This window comes from Mustela nigripes, chromosome 6 (assembly GCF_022355385.1).
Source record: "Mustela nigripes isolate SB6536 chromosome 6, MUSNIG.SB6536, whole genome shotgun sequence".
NCBI classification, from domain to species: domain Eukaryota; kingdom Metazoa; phylum Chordata; class Mammalia; order Carnivora; family Mustelidae; genus Mustela; species Mustela nigripes.
Window position 1 is genome coordinate 67278901 of NC_081562.1, and position 17291 is coordinate 67296191.

The 17291-nt window shown below is 41.4% G+C and overlaps 1 non-coding gene across 1 annotated transcript; it reads right to left on the reverse strand.

Annotated features, from left to right (window-relative positions):
• Positions 1 to 1556: 1556 nt before the first annotated feature.
• On the reverse strand, positions 1557 to 1629 carry TRNAE-UUC (transfer RNA glutamic acid (anticodon UUC)). Its single transcript has one exon. It is a non-coding gene; the product is annotated as a tRNA-Glu (tRNA).
• Positions 1630 to 17291: the final 15662 nt, after the last annotated feature.

The window sequence follows — 17291 nt, forward strand, 5'->3', positions numbered from 1 at the left end:
ATTACAAAATAACAACACCAAAAAACCTTCCTCAGAGACAGCCTTATTCTCACTTTCATCTGTCCAGGTATTAGACACCAGAATGCTCGTCCCACTTTTGCCCATGACTCCCTGCCTTCGGGAAAACTTCCTTCTCCTACCTTTGATGATCTGATGTAGCTGCCAATTACAGGGACTCATCTTTCTGGCCAAAGGGGTGAGCAAATGACTCAGTCATTTGGTCAGTCATGATACTTAGTGCCTCTTGCCACCAGGAAAGACCGGATTTGGGTAGGAGACCCAGGCTTGGCTTACCAAAGTCTTTTCCTGTTTTCTGGCATTTTTATCTGAAAATGTTGGGACATAAAATTTCTCACTTTCCTCCAGGGTTGCTCTGTCAACCTCCAGCTACCTTCCCCAGTCCCCCACCAGCTTCTCCCTCTCAGCCTCTCTTGGCACTTCAGTCCAGCTCAGAACAGCTAAGTCATATTCAGGCACTTTTGAAAATGTGGAATAATCCTCGGTGCCAGTTATCAACATCTTGTGAGAAGGGATTGATTTTTTTTTTTAGAGAGTTTTTTGTTCTTTGTTTGTTTGTTTGTTTGAGGGAGAGCGAGAGAGAGTGCATGCACACAAACATGGGGGGGGAGGGGCAGAAGGAGAGGGAGCGAGAGAATCTTAAGCAGGCTCCACCCCGAACACCCGAGCCCACTTGGGGCTTGATCTCACGACCCTGAAACCATGACCTGAGCCAAAATCAAGAGTCAGAGTCTTAACCGGCTGTGCCACCCAGGCACTGCACTGAATTGCTCTTTACAGCATTTCCTCATTATGGTGAGCACAATGCCAGTAGAGGGTATGGGACAGATATCTCAGGAAGAAGGAGCTTTGTGGTGTCAGGGGTCAGTGTGCTCTGTTTCGCTCTGTTAGCTCCTGCTGAAAGGCGCATCCATGTTGTGTGGAGGGGGAGGTCCAGGGACACCGCGACACAATGGCCGCTGGTGACCTTGCAGCCACGCCCAGGCCCAGCTGACCCCTTCACCACAACTCTTCTTACAGGGACACTGGATTGTTCCGGACCTCCTGTCAGCAGTGGCACCTGGACCCTCTCTGTGCACCATCTGACCAGCCTTGGCTTGTCTGTGCCCTGGAGGGTGCTGCTTGCAGCCTGGTGACTGAGGACAAGCTTTGGTTCAGGTAACCCAGCAGATGTCCCTGCCACTCCACAGGTGACAACCATACTTTCCTTAATGAGGTCTAAACCCTACCCTTGGGGAGTGGGCCCTCCTCCAAGTTCTCTCTTCCTTGGGAACTCTCCAACAGCCTAGATGCCCACCCTCTAGAGTTGTCTTTATATCGTTTAAATTTACTCTCCTATTCTAGTTTAATAATTCTTTATATAAAACTTCCCTTATTATTAGTGTGTATTTTCTGTCTCCTGATTGGACCCAAACAGAGTAACCCATTCTTATTCTTTTCTTTTCTTTCTTTCTTCCTTCCTTCCTTCCTTTCTTTCTTTTTTAAAATTTTTTTTTGCTTAAATACAGTTGACTTTTTTTTTTTTAAAGTAAGTTCTGTACCCAATATGGGGCTTGAACTCATGACCCCGAGATTGAAAGTCACGTGCTCTACTGACTGAGCCAGCCAGGCACCCGTAGCCTGTTATTCTTTTTTTTTTTTCTTTAAGATTTATTATTTTTATTTTTGGTGCACCTGGGTGGCTCAGATGGTTAACAGTCTGCCTTCGGTTCAGGTCATGATACCAGGGTTCTGGGATCAAGCCCTGTATCAGGTTCCTTGCTCAGTGGGGAGCCTGCTTCTTCCTCTTCTTCTGCCATTCCCTCTGCTTATGATCTCTGGCTCTCTCCATCTCTCTTTCAAATAAATAAATGAAATATTTTTTAAAAAGCTTTATATTATTTATTTCAGAGAGAGAGCAGATGAGTTGAGGGGGAGGGGCAGAGGGAGAGAGAAAGAAATCTCAAGCAGACAGCCCACTGAGTGCAGAGCCTGACATCGGGCTCAATCCCAACACCCTGAGATCATGGCCTGAGCTGAAACCAAGTTTGGTGCTCCACTGACTGCGGCACCCGGGTGTGCCCCACTAACCTGCTATTCTTAATATTACTTTTAGTTTCTGTGATTGGCTTGGATCTTTTCTGACCTCTGTGTTGCTTATGTTTTTATTTTTATTCTACCTCTGGAGTGCTGTATAAAATGGGAGAAGCAATGGCTGTCTTATGTGCTATCATGCGTAAGAGATAGTTTGTAAATTATAAAGTAGCATTTTATGGGCACCTGGGTGGCTCAGTGGGTTAAGCCGCTGCCTTCGGCTCAGGTCATGATCTCAGGGTCCTGGGATCGAGTCCCGCATCGGGCTCTCTGCTCAGCAGGGAGCCTGCTTCCTCCTTTCTCTCTCTGCCTACTTGTAATCTCTCTCTTTCAAATAAATAAATAAAATCTTTAAAAAAAAATAAAGTAGCATTTTATGTGTGTTGTTCTTATTACCTAATGATGCTTCTTATCTTTCTGGATCTTCCTTCTCCTCACCTTCTGTCTGAACGTTTCTGGAAGGCTGGTTCTTGACTTTTGCCTTCTCCCTATTCCCTTGCTTCCCATAGCGTCATGCCAGTCTCTTGCTGGAACTCTGGGCTCACATCTCCATTACTATCTTCAGTTATTCTTCACTGTCCAGAGGTTGGAGGATAATGTCCTAAATGTTTAATTTGACAGTCAAGGCCCCATTAATTGCATAATGTGCAAGGCACTGTTCTAGATGCTGGGCACACAGAAGTAAGTAAGATAGGCAAAACCTTTACTTTGATGGAGTTTATATTCCATAGTTTAATCATAATCTATCCATTCAGACACATCTCCCTTCATCAACTTGTGTTTCAAGGGAAAGTGAACATTTCATTGTTATTTTCCTGTCCCTTTACTAAGTATTGTACCTGAAATGATCTTCACCTTCTTGGTCCATCCAAACCCACGCTTTCTTCAAGATCTGGTTTAAACCCATCCATGAATCCTCAGTAGAAACCCCCAAAGCACTTTTTATAGCAGTAGTTCACAACTTTGCCCCATGACAACTAATCTGAGAGATAAAATATGCCCTTTTGTAATAGTGGATTCATATGCATCTATTCTCAGTGGGTAAAGGAAGAGTTTTTACCAGAATCTCAGCACATGGGTGTGAAGAGTCTCCCCAGCCATAGAAAGCTATGGCTTCTTCCCTGTTGAGAACCACTGGTCTATACCTTATGCTTCTCAATGAAATGTGTGCTGCTTTTAAAACATTTTCATCATTCAGGGCACCTGGGTGGCTCAGTGGGTTAAAGCCCCTGCCTTCGGCTCACGTCATGATCTCAGGGTCCTAGGATTGAGCCCCGCATCAGGCTCTCTGCTCAGCAGGGAGTCTGCTTCCTCCTCTCTCTCTGCCTGCCTCTCTGCCTATTTGTGATCTTTCTCTGTCAAATAAATAAATAAAATCTTAAAAAAAACATTTTCATCATTCAGATTCTCGTGCATCATCTCTTTAAATAAATGGTAATGCATTAGAAAGAAGTCAGTGGAGGGGGCACCTGAATGGCTTAGTTGGTTGAGCGTCTGACTCTTAGTTTTGGCTCAAGTCATGATCTCAGAGTTGTGAGATCAAGCCCTGAGTCAGGCTCTGTACTTGGTGCAGAGTCTCCTTGAGATTCTCTCCCTCTTCTTCTGTCCCTCCCCTTGCTTGCATGTTCTCTCTCTCAATAAATAAATAAAAAAGAAAAAAAGAAAGAAGTCAGTGGGTCTACTGCTTCTTGACAGTCTTCTCAGCCCACAATTCATGGTTGTATGTACAGAGGGCCCCCAATTTACAATGATCTGACTTACAATGGTTTGACTTTATGATGGTGCAATACGTGTTTAGTAGAAAGCACATTTTGAATTTCAAGTTTGGATCTTCTCCCTGGCTAGGGATATGGAATGTGATCCTCTCTTATGATGCCAGATAGAAGCAGCCACAGTTCCCAATCAGATGTAGGATCATGAGGTACATGGCTGGTTTACTTATGCAAACCCTGTGTACCCATACAACCATTTCAGTACAGTATTCAATATGTTACCTGAGATATTCAACACTGTATTATAAAATGGGCCTTGTACTAGGTGATTTTGCCTAGCTGTAGGATAATGCAAGGGTTCTGAGTACATTTAACATGAGCTAGATTAAGCTATGATGTACTATAGGCAAAGTGTATGAAATGCCTTTTTGACTTACAATATTTTTCAATGTTCAGTGGGTTTGCCAGGACATAGCTCCATCATAAGTTGAAGAAGATCTGTATTACACATAGAATGTTAAGAAATATTGAAATGATCATTGGTTTTAATTGTAAATTGCAAATATATATGTAGAAATAATTATATATATAAATTATATATGTGTGTATATATATCTCACCTTAACAACCATTGCTAATGCTTTCCATTTTTTTCCCCAAAGGATTTTGAAGCCCATTCTTTGGTCTTGTGCACTAACTTTCAGATGGAAAAATCAAGGTTACAGCTAAATATAAGAGTTAAAGCTATAAAACTTCTAGAAAAAAACTTAGGGAAATACTTCATGACCTTGAATTAGGCAAAGAATTCTTTTTTTTTTTTAAAGATTTTATTTATTTATTGGACAGATAGAGATCACAAGTGGGCAGAGAGGCAAGAAGAGAGAGAGGAGGAAGCAGACTCCCTGCTGAGCAGAGAGCCTGATGCTGATGTGGGGCTTGATGTGGGGCTTGATCCCAGGACCCTGGGACCGTGACCTGAGCCGAAGGCAGAGGCTTTAACCCACTGAGCCACCCAGGCGCCCCTAGGCAAAGAATTCTTAAATAGGATATAAAAAGCACATAATTATTAGAATGATTAAAAAAATTTAAGTTGACAATACCAAGTGCTGGCAATGATGAAGAAACTCCTGCATTGCTAATGAAGTTGCAAAATGGCATAAGCAATTTGAAAATTACACTGAGAGTTTTCTACAAAGCTAATCACATACTTATAGAATTTATCAAATGTATAGCTTATTATTATTATTTTTAGGGGCAATGTAATAATACAGAACCGCAAATATGAAGCTACCTTAAAGATTAACATTTTGTGGGGCGCCTGGGTGGCTCAGTGGGTTAAAACCTCTGCCTTAGGCTCAGGTCATGATCTCAGGGTCCTGGAATCGAGCCCTGCCTCGGGCTTTCTGCTTGACAGGGAGCCTGCTTCCCCCTTTCTCTCTGCCTGCCTCTCTGCCTACTTGTGATCTCTGTCGGTCAAATAAATAAATAAAATCTTTTAAAAAAAGAAAGATTAACATTTTGCTTTTCAATGAGGCAATCTTTCCTTACATCATCTCTTAATATATTTTTTTTCTGCATTTAAATCACCACCTAGCTGTCTCTTTCAGGTAAACATCCCCACCTCATTTGTCTCCTAGAAACACTTCCCATCCTTTAGGACTTTTAGCTGTTTATCTTATTCCCTCTTTAATTTCTCCACATTCTTTCACACAAGGAGAGTGAACGTAGCCACTAATGAAGGGCTTCATCTTTTTTTTTTTTTAAGATTTTATTTATTCATTTGATAGACAGAGATCACAAGTAGGCAGAGGCAGGCAGAGGGAGGGGGGAAGCAGGCTCCCTGCTGAGCAGAGAGCCTGATGCGGGGCTCATTCCCATGATCCCGAGACCATGACCTGAGCTGAAGGCAGAGGCTTCAACCCACTGAGCCACCCAGGCACCCCATGTTTCATCTTGTGTAAATATAAAAAGAGCATTTCAATAAAATGATTACTAGGGAAAAAATGTAATAAAGTACTAGCAACATGTTTGAAGCTGCCTTTGGAAAATTAGCCACTTCCACCCTTTCCCCATGTCTGCTGGTTCTGAGGATCCATCCTTGAAATCCCTAGGAATACAATGATGGTGCCGGGAGGGAATGAAAGGGAATGTGAATCCGGACAAATTGCCATTTGCTTCACAGTAGCTTCTTGAAGATAATGACCCAAGAAAGTTAGAATCCCTCATCCTGATGAGTCCTGAAAACAGAAAGCTCCCTCCAGCCCACAGTTTGTAGTCTTCTTATTAGGTATTTTATTTTATTTTATTTAAGATTTTCTTTATTTATTTGAGAGAAGACAGTGAGAGAGAGCATGAGAGGCGAGAAGGTCAGAGGGAGAAGCAGACTCCCCATGGAGCTGGGAGCCTGATGCGGGACTCGATCCCGGGACTCCGGGACCGTGACCTGAGCCGAAGGCAGTTGCTTAACCAACTGAGCCACCCAGGCGCCCTTATTAGGCATTTTAAGTTTTAACTATAGAATGCATCAGTCAGAGAGCGGCAAATACCATACGATTTCATTCATAGGTGGAATTTCAGAAACAAAACAAATGAGCAAAGAGAAAAAGAGAGAAGGGTGGGGGAGAGGCAAATCAGGAAACAGACTCTGAACGAGAGAGAACAAACTGCTGGTGACCAGAGGGGAGGTGGGTGGGGGGGTGCGGGAAATACGTGATGGGGATGAAGGCGTACGCTTGCGATGAGGACTAGGTGATACATGGAAGGGTATTGTACCTGTGAAACTAATATGACACTGTATGTTAACTAACTGGAATTAACATTTTTTTAAAAAATGAAGTTTCTAAAATCTTAAAAAAAAAAAAAATAGGGGCGCCTGGGTGGCTCAATGGGTTAAAAAAATGAAGTTTTAACCGCAGAATGATGAAAGGAAAGTGGTGGAATGAATAGGAATTCTTTGGATTGAAGGGAGTTAGACCTGGATTCTTGTCCCGTATGCAATTAAGGAGCTGGGACACCTTGGAAAAATATGTTTTCTCGGAGTCTCAGACTTGCAGTTGTTAAGTGAGGGAGGGTCAGACTCAAAGCTCCCTATGGTCCCTTTTGGCTCTTGCGATTTCTGATCTTGTACTTATAGGTGTCACGAACATTACTAGACTGAATTGTTGTCTCCTGTGGCAATCTTAAGAGCATTAACAGAAGTAACTTCTCTTGCTTACTTGGCTCTCAAGAGGGAAGCACTTCAGTGACTCGAGAGGGTTGAAGAGAGGGAACACTTCAAATTCCCTTTCATAACATACACTCTTAAAGAAATCCTAAGCCAGGTTACTGGATAGCTTGAGAATATGTCATTGAGTCACTTACAAAGGGCTACTAGCCATTTAAATATGTAGAAACTTTGGTTTTTTTCCCTCTATTCCTTGCAACAAGTGGTAGCAATTAGGATTTAAGTAAGTCAGGCTTTGCCAGAGTTTAAGAATCTGTATTCCTTTTGGGGAACAAGATGATCGAAGAAGTAATTAATAGAGAAAAGATCTCACAGTTTAAAAATCTTGACTTTAAGGTCCTCTTCCAAAAGAAAAGGACATTTTATATGCAAGGTCTAAAAACCATGCCAATACAAAATCTGTGGCTAGAAAATTCATGAAGTTTTGAACTTATAAAGATTAGAGTTTGCTTCTTTTTCTTTCCTGAGCACTCTGCATGCAATGTTGCCCCATAACTGTTTATTTACAGTGACTGTGGGGGTCATTCCTTTTTAGCCTAATTCCAAAACTAGAAAATTCAGACAAGAGAGTAAATGATTTGTTTCATTGATTATCAGTTTGGTTTCCATTGATTTTCATCTTTCTGTATTCTTATATTTTAGGAGTATTAGCTTTAACAGCTGGATTTTTATTTTTATTTTTTTAAGATAGCCTCCACGAGGGGTGCTTGGGTGGCTCAGTGGGTTAAACTTCTCCTTTTGGCTCAGGTCATGATCTCAGGGTCCTGGGATTGAAACTCGCATCAGGCTCTCTGCTCAGCAGGGAGCCTGCTTCCCCCCGCCCCTGCACCCCCTGCCTGCCTCTCTGCCTACTTGTGATATCTCTCTGTGTGTCAAATAAATAAATAAAATCCTTTTTTTTTTTTTTTTTTAAAGATAGGCTCCATGCCCAATGTGGGGCTTGATCTCATGACCCTGAGATCGGGAGTTGCATGTTTTACCAACTGAACCAGCCAGGCACCCCTGAACACCTGAATTTTTAAAAATTCAGTCTGACATTTGCCTTTTTTAAATGGGAAAATTTAACAGATTTTCATTTGTTAGGATTATAGAAATAAATCTTATTATGTCTTTTCTTTTTGCATTACCTTTCTGCCTCCCCTCCTCACTATTGCTGCCTTTTAAATTCATTAAGTTTTCTTTTCTTCTTAGCTGGTTGAAGATATTATTCCAATATCTTCTGGCTTCTATCATTGTTGTTGAAAAGTCAGGAGTCGGCCTAACTGTTATTTCGCTATGAGTAATTATTATTCCATTGTGGATAATGTGCCTTCTCTTTGCATGCTTTTGGAGTCTTCTTATCTTTCAATGTTTGCAGCTATAACTAGGTATAGGTCTTTTTTCCCTCTCATTTTGCCTTTTTCATTTGTTTCAGTTTGGTTTTCTTGGTCTGTGTCTTTTAACAGTTCTGGGAAATTCCCATCTATTATCCTGACAAATAATATTTCTTACTTATTCTATTACCTCATTCTGGAATGATAATTATAACTATCTACATCCTAGGTCTTTCAGATTTCTATTTCAAATCCTTCATCTCTGGGATATATTCTGAATTTCTTTGTATCTTTCTTGCAGTTCTCAAATTGTCTCTTCAGGTGTAGCTAACCTGCGATTACTCCAGTGTCCCTTGATATTTTTATCAATTTAATTTTTGACTTCTTGAAATTCTATTTGCTTCTGTTAAAAATCTTTTCATTTATCTCTAGTGCCTCGTGTTCTTTATTTATATTTTGAGTTTTCACTTTTATTCCTTTAAACATATTAGATATAGTTATTTCATATTCTGTGTCTAATAGCTCCAACATCAGAAGGCTTTTTGGATTGTTTTTCCCCTGTTGTCCTGCCATCTCTTATTCATGGCACCTTTCTTCCTTGTATTTTATGGGATTCAACAAAGTTATTCCTTTTCCTTGGATCTTTATGCAAATGTTTGAGGCCTGGATTTTATTTTCTTTTGCCAGACATCTAAGGGGCAATAAATCTGAATAAAATTTTTAGCTTAAGTTTGCTTTTTTGTATTTTTGTCATTTTAGATCACAGTCACTGTACAAGTTCAGGCTGGAAATCCTGGTGAGAATCAGACCATTAGTTTCTGTCAGAGAGTGCTTTTGGTTTGAAGGTCTGAATATTTCTTACTTTCTTGCTATCTCAGGACTTTCAAAAGATATTTTTATCCAACATTTTGTTGTATTGGGAGAGTCGTTTAGAGCATCTAATCTGCCAGATGGAAGAGTCTGGATATGGTAGAGTCTCATAAAATTCCAAGTTGATGCAATTAGTTTTTTGTCAGCAGCACTGCTTTTTTAGCACAAGGATCCCAGTGACTAAAATGCCCCACAATTTGGACTGAGCTTAGTAAGAATGAATAAGTGAGAATTTACTACACAGTAAATGAGACTATAGTTCTAACTCTGTGACATCCACAACATAGAACATGACACTCACCAACTTTTAGGAGTCACTATCCTTAAAATCTGTACCATTGACTTTGAAATGTGAAATGTGAGTTTTAAAAGAGACTTGGAAGACATTTCTCATAATAACTTAGTGAACAAATTACATTGATTTAAGTGGAGGAACTACTGTGGGAATTGTCATAACTGATGCTGGATAGGAAGGAAGGTATAAATTCCCAAGGATGGATGTAGCTGGGTGTGTTGTGTGGACACCGAGAGAAAACATTCCTCTTTGCCTTCTTCTATTTTTTCTTTCGACTTGATCAGTTGCCCTGTGGTCAGAAACAGGTACTGTTTTCTAAGAACATTTCTAGAAAATAGTTCACTTAGGAAATTCATGTGAATAAACTATCCTTAATGCCAATATCAAGATGGTAAACACCATGAGCTAGAGAAAGACAGATGACTATATCCCTGTTTCTCCCTCCAGAGAACATAATGAAGCCTGCTGTAGTAAGAGTTCCACCAAACCAAAGGAAAGAAGGAAGTCCTATACTCAGCTGTGGCTTTTTGTAGCCAATGCAGATCAAGATTTCTTCTAGCGTAAAAATGTTTCATGTCTTTGATTCACTGAAGACTGCTATTAGAACTTCCATTATCTCTAGGAAAGCAGTAGCTGAGTGTGGCTACTCCCTAGAGGGAGAATAGCTCATGGCCAGTGATGCCCCCACCCCCAACTCCCAGGTCCTGATCAGGCAATCTGGAATGCTGGTCAAAGACAGACAGTCACGCAGTTCAGAATGTGTGTGCATAATTCTCACAAATAGCAAAATGGGTGAATAGGAGTGGGAGAGACTAGCTTCCAGGTATGGAATGAAAAAGTCACAGGAATAAGAGGCACAACATAAGGATTATATAGTCAATGATATTGCAGTAACAGTGTATCAGGACAGATGGTAGTTACACTTGTGGTGAGCATAGGATAGTGTATAAACTTTTCCAGTCACTATGTTGTATACCTGAAACTAATGTAGCATTTGTGTCAACCGTACTCAAAAAAAAAAGAAAAGAAAAGAAAAGAAAATCTCACATTGAAGCTTATTCAATTATTCTGTTCCCACAGTGGTCTGGCATTGTTCTAAGTACTAGGAATACCAGAGTGAACAAAATAATCCCATCTGTTCCATCTGTAGAGACAGTTCACTCCTCTGGTGGGGGACAGACAAAAAGAGACAATTCCATTATTAGAGTTTTTTTTTTTTTTAAAGATTATTTATTTATTTATTTATTTGACAGAGAGAGATCACAGGTAGACGAAGAGGCAGGGAGAGAGAGATAGAGGGAAGCAGGCTCCCTGCTGAGCAGAGAGCCCGATGCGGGACTCGATCCCAGGACCCTGAGATCATGACCTGAGCCAAAGGGCGGCTTAACCCACTGAGCCACCCAGGCGCCCCCCATTATTAGAGTTTAATGAGGGCCTAGAGAGGAGTGGTACGAACGGCTACCTAAACCATCTTTATGTCCATTTACTGGTTTTGCATTGAGCTTTGTAATCAAAATTATAGTATCTGTCACAACAAAGCATATAAAATGGTATGCTAGAAATGATCTCCCCAACATAACAGAGATAGGGAGGGTGGGGTGGAAAAGGGAGCAAAGTAAGACGATGGAAAATATAATCATTTCACCCTTTTTGATCTTTCAGAGAAGTTTTCAATATATTATATCAAGAAAGGCTGCTTAATCAGTGAAACATTTGTACATTTGTCTGACATATGTAACTCTTAGACAAGAGTGGGGAAAAAGAAGTGAAGAAAATTTTTAGTTTGTAACTAAGGAAATCAAATTTTAGTATATTTCCATGTTCACAAAAACAGTCTTATTTTAAAAATAAGTTCTTTACGTAAGGGATATTTTTTGGGGTGCCTGCGTGACTCAGTGGGTTAAGTCCCTGACTCTTGGTTTTGGCTCTGGTCATGATTTCAGGGTCCTGAGATGGAGCCCCAGGCCAGGCTCTGTGCTCTGTGGGGAGTCTGCTGGAGAGTCTCTTTCCTCCCTCTATCCATTCCCATCTGCTCCTCCCCCTCTTGCTCTCCCGCTGCTCATGCACACACCTGCTCTTTCTCTCTCAAATAAGTAACTAAATAACATCTTTTTAAAAAGGAATATTTTTAGGGCAATGCAAAGAATTCTGTATAATATAATGATGAACACTTGTCATTATACTTATACACAAAACTATGTGTTTGTCCAAACACACAGAATATACAACATCAAGAGGGAGCGCTAATGTGAACTAGGGCCTGCAGGTGATGAGGACATGTCAGTGTTGGTTCATCAGTGTAACAAAGGCATCATTCCGGTGGGGGAGGGATACTGTAATGGGGGATGCTATGCCTCTGTGAGGGCAGGGAGTATACGGGAAATCTGTATCTTCCTTCCAATTTTGCTGTGAACTTAAAACTGCTTGGCAAAGTTTTGATGAAAAAAGAAGAAGAAGAAGAATATTTTCCATCTTGGATGAGTTTTTTTTTTTTTAAAGATTTTATTTATTTATTTGACAGAGAGAGACCACAAGTAGGCAGAGAAGCAGGCAGAGAGAGAGAGAGAGGGAAGCTGGCTCCCTGCTGAGCAAAGAGCCTGATGTAGGACTCGATCCCAGGACCCTGAGACCATGACTTGAGTTGAAGGCAGAGGCTTAACCTACTGAACCACCCAGGTGTCCCTTGGTTGTGAGTTTTGAGCACACCCCTAACAACACAGTCATGTAAGGAAATCAGATACTACAGACTAGAGAACCCCATCAACACACAAGCTCTTCAACGAACAAGAATGGCTCTAGCACTCAAAAATGTTGGGAGTTGTCTTAGGAATAATGGCTAAATAAAGCTTAGTACTTCCCAAGGGGCATCAAGACCATTTTATCTCCTTCAGAAGCCAAGCCCGAGTGCTGGCTTACCGCACGAGCCCTCCCTTTATACTCATCTTATAATTTGGTTCTCGCTGCTTGTCAGCACCTGCGCTTCTCCGTGTTCTAGCTACTGGAGCTCTGGGCACAAAAGCAGAGTTTGATAGTTTAAGTATTTTGGCAACTGTCTCCCTGGTGGCTGGGGTAGGAAATAACCTTTGACCTCTCCTCTATTGTTTGTAGTGAAAGTCAGGCTTGGGCTTGTGAAGCTCTCTTCTGCACTCTCCTGGAAAAGCAAGGCTGCCATATTTTCTCCTGGGCCCCAGCCATCTGGCCCACTCACCATGCATTGTTTTCTTGGATCAGGAGATGGGGCAACCACCATTCTCCCTGAGGGGAAGCAGGTGAAGGGGAGGCGGTGGTAGGAGTGGGAAAGCCTTGTTAAGGAATATTATGGGCATGATGCTTGCCAGGATAGCCTCGCATGATGAGAAATCTTTATATTTTCATATCTTCAATCGCATTCTTCTGCTCTGTGTGCCTTTATCATGGCTAGTCCTATCTGAAATTTTTACTTGTTTTCTCTTACTGAGGAAAAGAAAAAGTCTGCATTTAGTTAAAATCATTACAGTGAGAGACCTAACTGTAAAGCACCTGGCCCTTTGTTTCAGATTGTCAGGTCACAAAGATAAGTTGCGTCAAAAGTGGGACATAAAAGAGGGTTTTCAAAGTCTTAGGAAGATGAAATGTTCGGATACAGACTGTAGACGGGATGCTGGATGGGAACCCTGGGTGCTGGTGATAGTTGGTAGAAGGGAGTCGGGCGTCAAGAGAAAGGAGGGATATAGCATGAAAGAAGATACTTAGCCTACCTCATACATTTTGTTCAGGGCAAAATTAACACGGATCACGTAGCATACATTTACCCAAAGGCAGTTTTCCTAATTAGCAGCAGGGGGACCTCCCTTAGTCGGGTGACTGCATTTTGAATGCTCCTTATGGAGTAGGAACACCAATTGGCTTTTCAGCATTAATATGGGTACCATAGTTTTTCATGTAGCTTTTGAATAAGATGCAACTTTATACAGCTTTTTATTGTGGGTTAAATAGATTGATTAGACGGAGGTAGACTGAAGTTTTTATTGCTTCTTTTTTTAAAGTAAACTCTATGCCCACAGTGGGGCTTGAACCCATGATCCCGAGATCAAGAGTTGCGCGGTCTACCCACTGAGCCAGACAGGCATCCCACAGGTTTTAGTGTTGTTGATTCCATGACAGGTTCAATTCTCACTAAGTTAAAAAGATATTCATTCAAGATTCTTTTTATTTTATTTTATATTTTTTCTGTTTGGTTCCTAGTTGGTTAATTCCAGTTTTTAAACTTACCTTCAGGCACATTTTGTCCAGTCATGGGAAATTCCATTTGAGTGTCCAGTCTTGCACAAGAATCAAACCTGACCCTTTTCTACATCTCATATCCTATATCCAAGTTCTGTTGGTTCTTACTTCCCAAATATAGCATATTCCTAAATCAAGTATGTCTCAACATTACCATCTTAGTCCAAAACACCATTACCTATTTCCTCGACCACCGAACTAGCTTTGTAACAGGTTTCTTTACTTCCATTACCCCTTTGCTTCCATCCACCCAGCTGTCAGGTTGAGCTGTTGAGTCTCCGAAGGTTCAAATGACAATTTTTTTTTTTCTCAAGGAAATCATGTTGGTGGTCACCTCCCCTTCCCCAATTTGTTTTTGCCTTATCTGGGTGGTCATCCCTGGGTTATCACTGGACAGGTGATGTTTGGGAAACTACAGGTTGCATAAGTAAGTACAGATTCCTGTTGTGGAGTGTAGAGCCCCAAAAAGAATATTCTAGTTCATGTTGGACAGGAAGAATTTTGCCAAGAATTCAACCAAAAAGTGATACTCACCTTAAAAACTTCTACTTCAAAATAAACAAGTTCCAGGACAAAATCTTAATGTGATCAGAGACTCCAAGGGTGTGAGTAGAAGGTCATATATCTTAGAAAGAATAATGTCCAGGATGCTTCAAGGAAAAATAAACTTCAGGCTATACAAATAGGATGACCTCAGTAAATGCACTAGCATTAAGCATGGGCCAAGTTGAAAGGAACATTTGCTTTTTTTTTTTAAAAGATTTTATTTGACAAAGAGAGACACAGTGAGAGAGGGAACACAAACACGGGGGGTGGGAGAGGGAGAAGCAGGCTTCTTGCTGAACAGGGAGCCTGATGTGGGGCTCAATCCTAGGACCCTGGGATCATGACCTGAGCCGAAGGCAGACGCATAACGACTGAGTCACTCAGCTGCCCCAGGAACATTTGTCTTAAAGGAATTTCTTTTTCCCTCTAGATTTCTATTTGCAAGCTTCAAGTAGCATTCTCTTCTCCATCTGATCTGAGGTATGACTATATCTAGCCCATCTATAACACAGCTGTAGCAGAATGAATGCTTGTCCACAATCTTCACTGTATGAGAAGTCTACATTTATCTCTTTATAACCTAGATTCTGTTCTAAGCCCTCATTCTTCCAATGCAGGAGAAAATGATCTCTGTTAAATTGGGCTAAATTGGTGATTTCCTCCCAACCTTCCCAGAGTTGGCTCTAATTTCTGGAGAATGTTCCAAGTGACAAGATATGGGATCTGGGGGCTGAGGGTTTGAGTCTGGTCTCTGGCTGTCATCTGTCCATGCGGGAATCCACTGTGACAGCCAACCCTGGGAACATAGTACCTTCGGCCTCCGTGGCTCCCACAGGGACTACCCCTCATACCTCTCTGTTGGCCACACCTCAGAGTCATTTCTCTTTGAGGTCATTCTTGCTCTTTCCCTTTGATCTGAGAATCCACAAGCCCATCTGGAGCTTCGGTAATCTGCTCTTCCTGGCGGACCCTTGAACGGGGAGAAGCAGGGACAGCCCCGGCTCAGAGGACACATTAGCATCTATGTTCTGACTTCTTTCTAATAACTCTCCTTCCACAACACCTGGGACAGCTTTGTGTCATCTTGGATGGGAACTTGTTCTCTAAATTACCACGTAAACTTCTATATCTTATTTATCCCCTCCTTACATCCCATTCCCTTTGGGGCCTGAATTTTGAAGATTTCAATGCCAAAAGAAGTTCATTTTTTTCCCTCTGCTTTCTGTTAACTTAGTCCACCTGGGAGTAACAGAACTCAGAATAACCTATCTGCTGTTTGAAAGAGGGTAAGAATGAGGAAGTAGAGAAAATTTTAGGGGAAAACAATGACTAAGACTTTGTAAGTGTATCCTACCTCATAGATTTCTGCTGATCAATTCCCTAAACAGAGGTAGGTGGAATGACATCTGATGAAAGAAAGGCTCAATATTTTGATGCATGCTAAATCATGCATACAAGCTCTGATAAAATTCATAGGACCTCTTAAGAAAAAATATTATTTGTAACAAATGGAAATTATTTAGGATATAATCAGCTTATATGGGGTTCATTTCTGCTCTGGTCTGACTGCAGAACCCTACCTAGGCTAATCATTTTGCCTTCTAAGCCTGGATTTCTCCTTCATAAAGGGGGAATAATAACCCCACCTAACAGGTTTTTTTTTTTTTTTAAAGGATTTTATTTATTTATTTGACAGACACAAGTAGGCAGAGAGGCAGGCAGAAAGAGAGAAGGAAGCAGGCTCCCTGCTGAGCACAGAGCCTGATGCGAGGCTCGATCCCAGGACCCTGAGATCATGACCTGAGCCGAAGGCAGAGGCTTTAACCCACTGAGCCCCAGCGCCCCCTAACAGGTTTTAAATAAGATTTAAATTACCTTAGGGGTGCCTGGGTGGCTGAGTCGGTTGGGCTTCCGACTCTTGGGACTCTTGGTTTTGGCTTGGGTCATGATGTCAGGGTTGTGGGATCAAGGTCTGGAGGGTGGAAGGGTAGCCCTTGGCTCTGCATTCAGCAGGGAATAAGCTGGAGTTTCTTTCTCCCTTTCCTCCCTCCCGCCATTTGTCCCCGGTTTTACGGGCATGCGCATGCTCTCTCTTTCAAATAAATAAATCTCTAAAAAAAAAAAAGATTTACATACATTATTTTATTTACTTATTTGACAGACAGAGATCACAAGTAGGCAGAGAGGCAGGCAGAGAGAAAGAGGAGGAAGCAGACTCCCTGCTGAGCAGAAAACCAGATGCAGGGCTCGATCTCAGCACCCTGAGATCATGACCTGAGCTGAAGGCAGAGGCTTTAGCCCACTGAGCCACCCAGGCACCCCAAGATTTACCTTACATTAAATAATGAAGGTGATGCATGATAGTCACTCAGTAAATGCTTGTTTGTTCATTCATTCATCCATGTGTTCATGTGTTCATCCTTTCTTTCATCGGATATGCATGCCTTACTCCTATAACAGCAAGACTACAGCCACTGTTAATAAACCTTTTGCAATATGTACAAACACAGGTTGGGTAACAAATGTGACTCTGCCCTAGCCATTTATCTAGTCAGTAATAGATATGAGCCCTAAGAAAGTGCAGTGCAGGTAAGCCCGCTCACATTCTCGTGGATTCATACTCTCATGGATCTGATGAACAATACTCATGACCAGGGTCTTCTGCTGCCTTACTCATTTTTAGCAAATGAGATCTGAGCAGAAATAGTACCTTTGGTGACAGAGAGCCTTTGTTTGTGCACAACGTGGACAACAGCATCCCCCTCACCTCTTCTCTAAATGGATGATATCAGTGATGTTTTCCCAGCTTCACATAAAGAGCTGGATGGGATGAAACCTTAGGTGAAGAGTGGAATTCATAACTATTCTTTTTGTTTTAATTGAAGTATAATTTTCATACAATAATATGAAAAGTCTTAAGTATTCAATTCAATGAGTTCGACAATTCTATAGACCCATTCAACTACCAGCCAAGACAA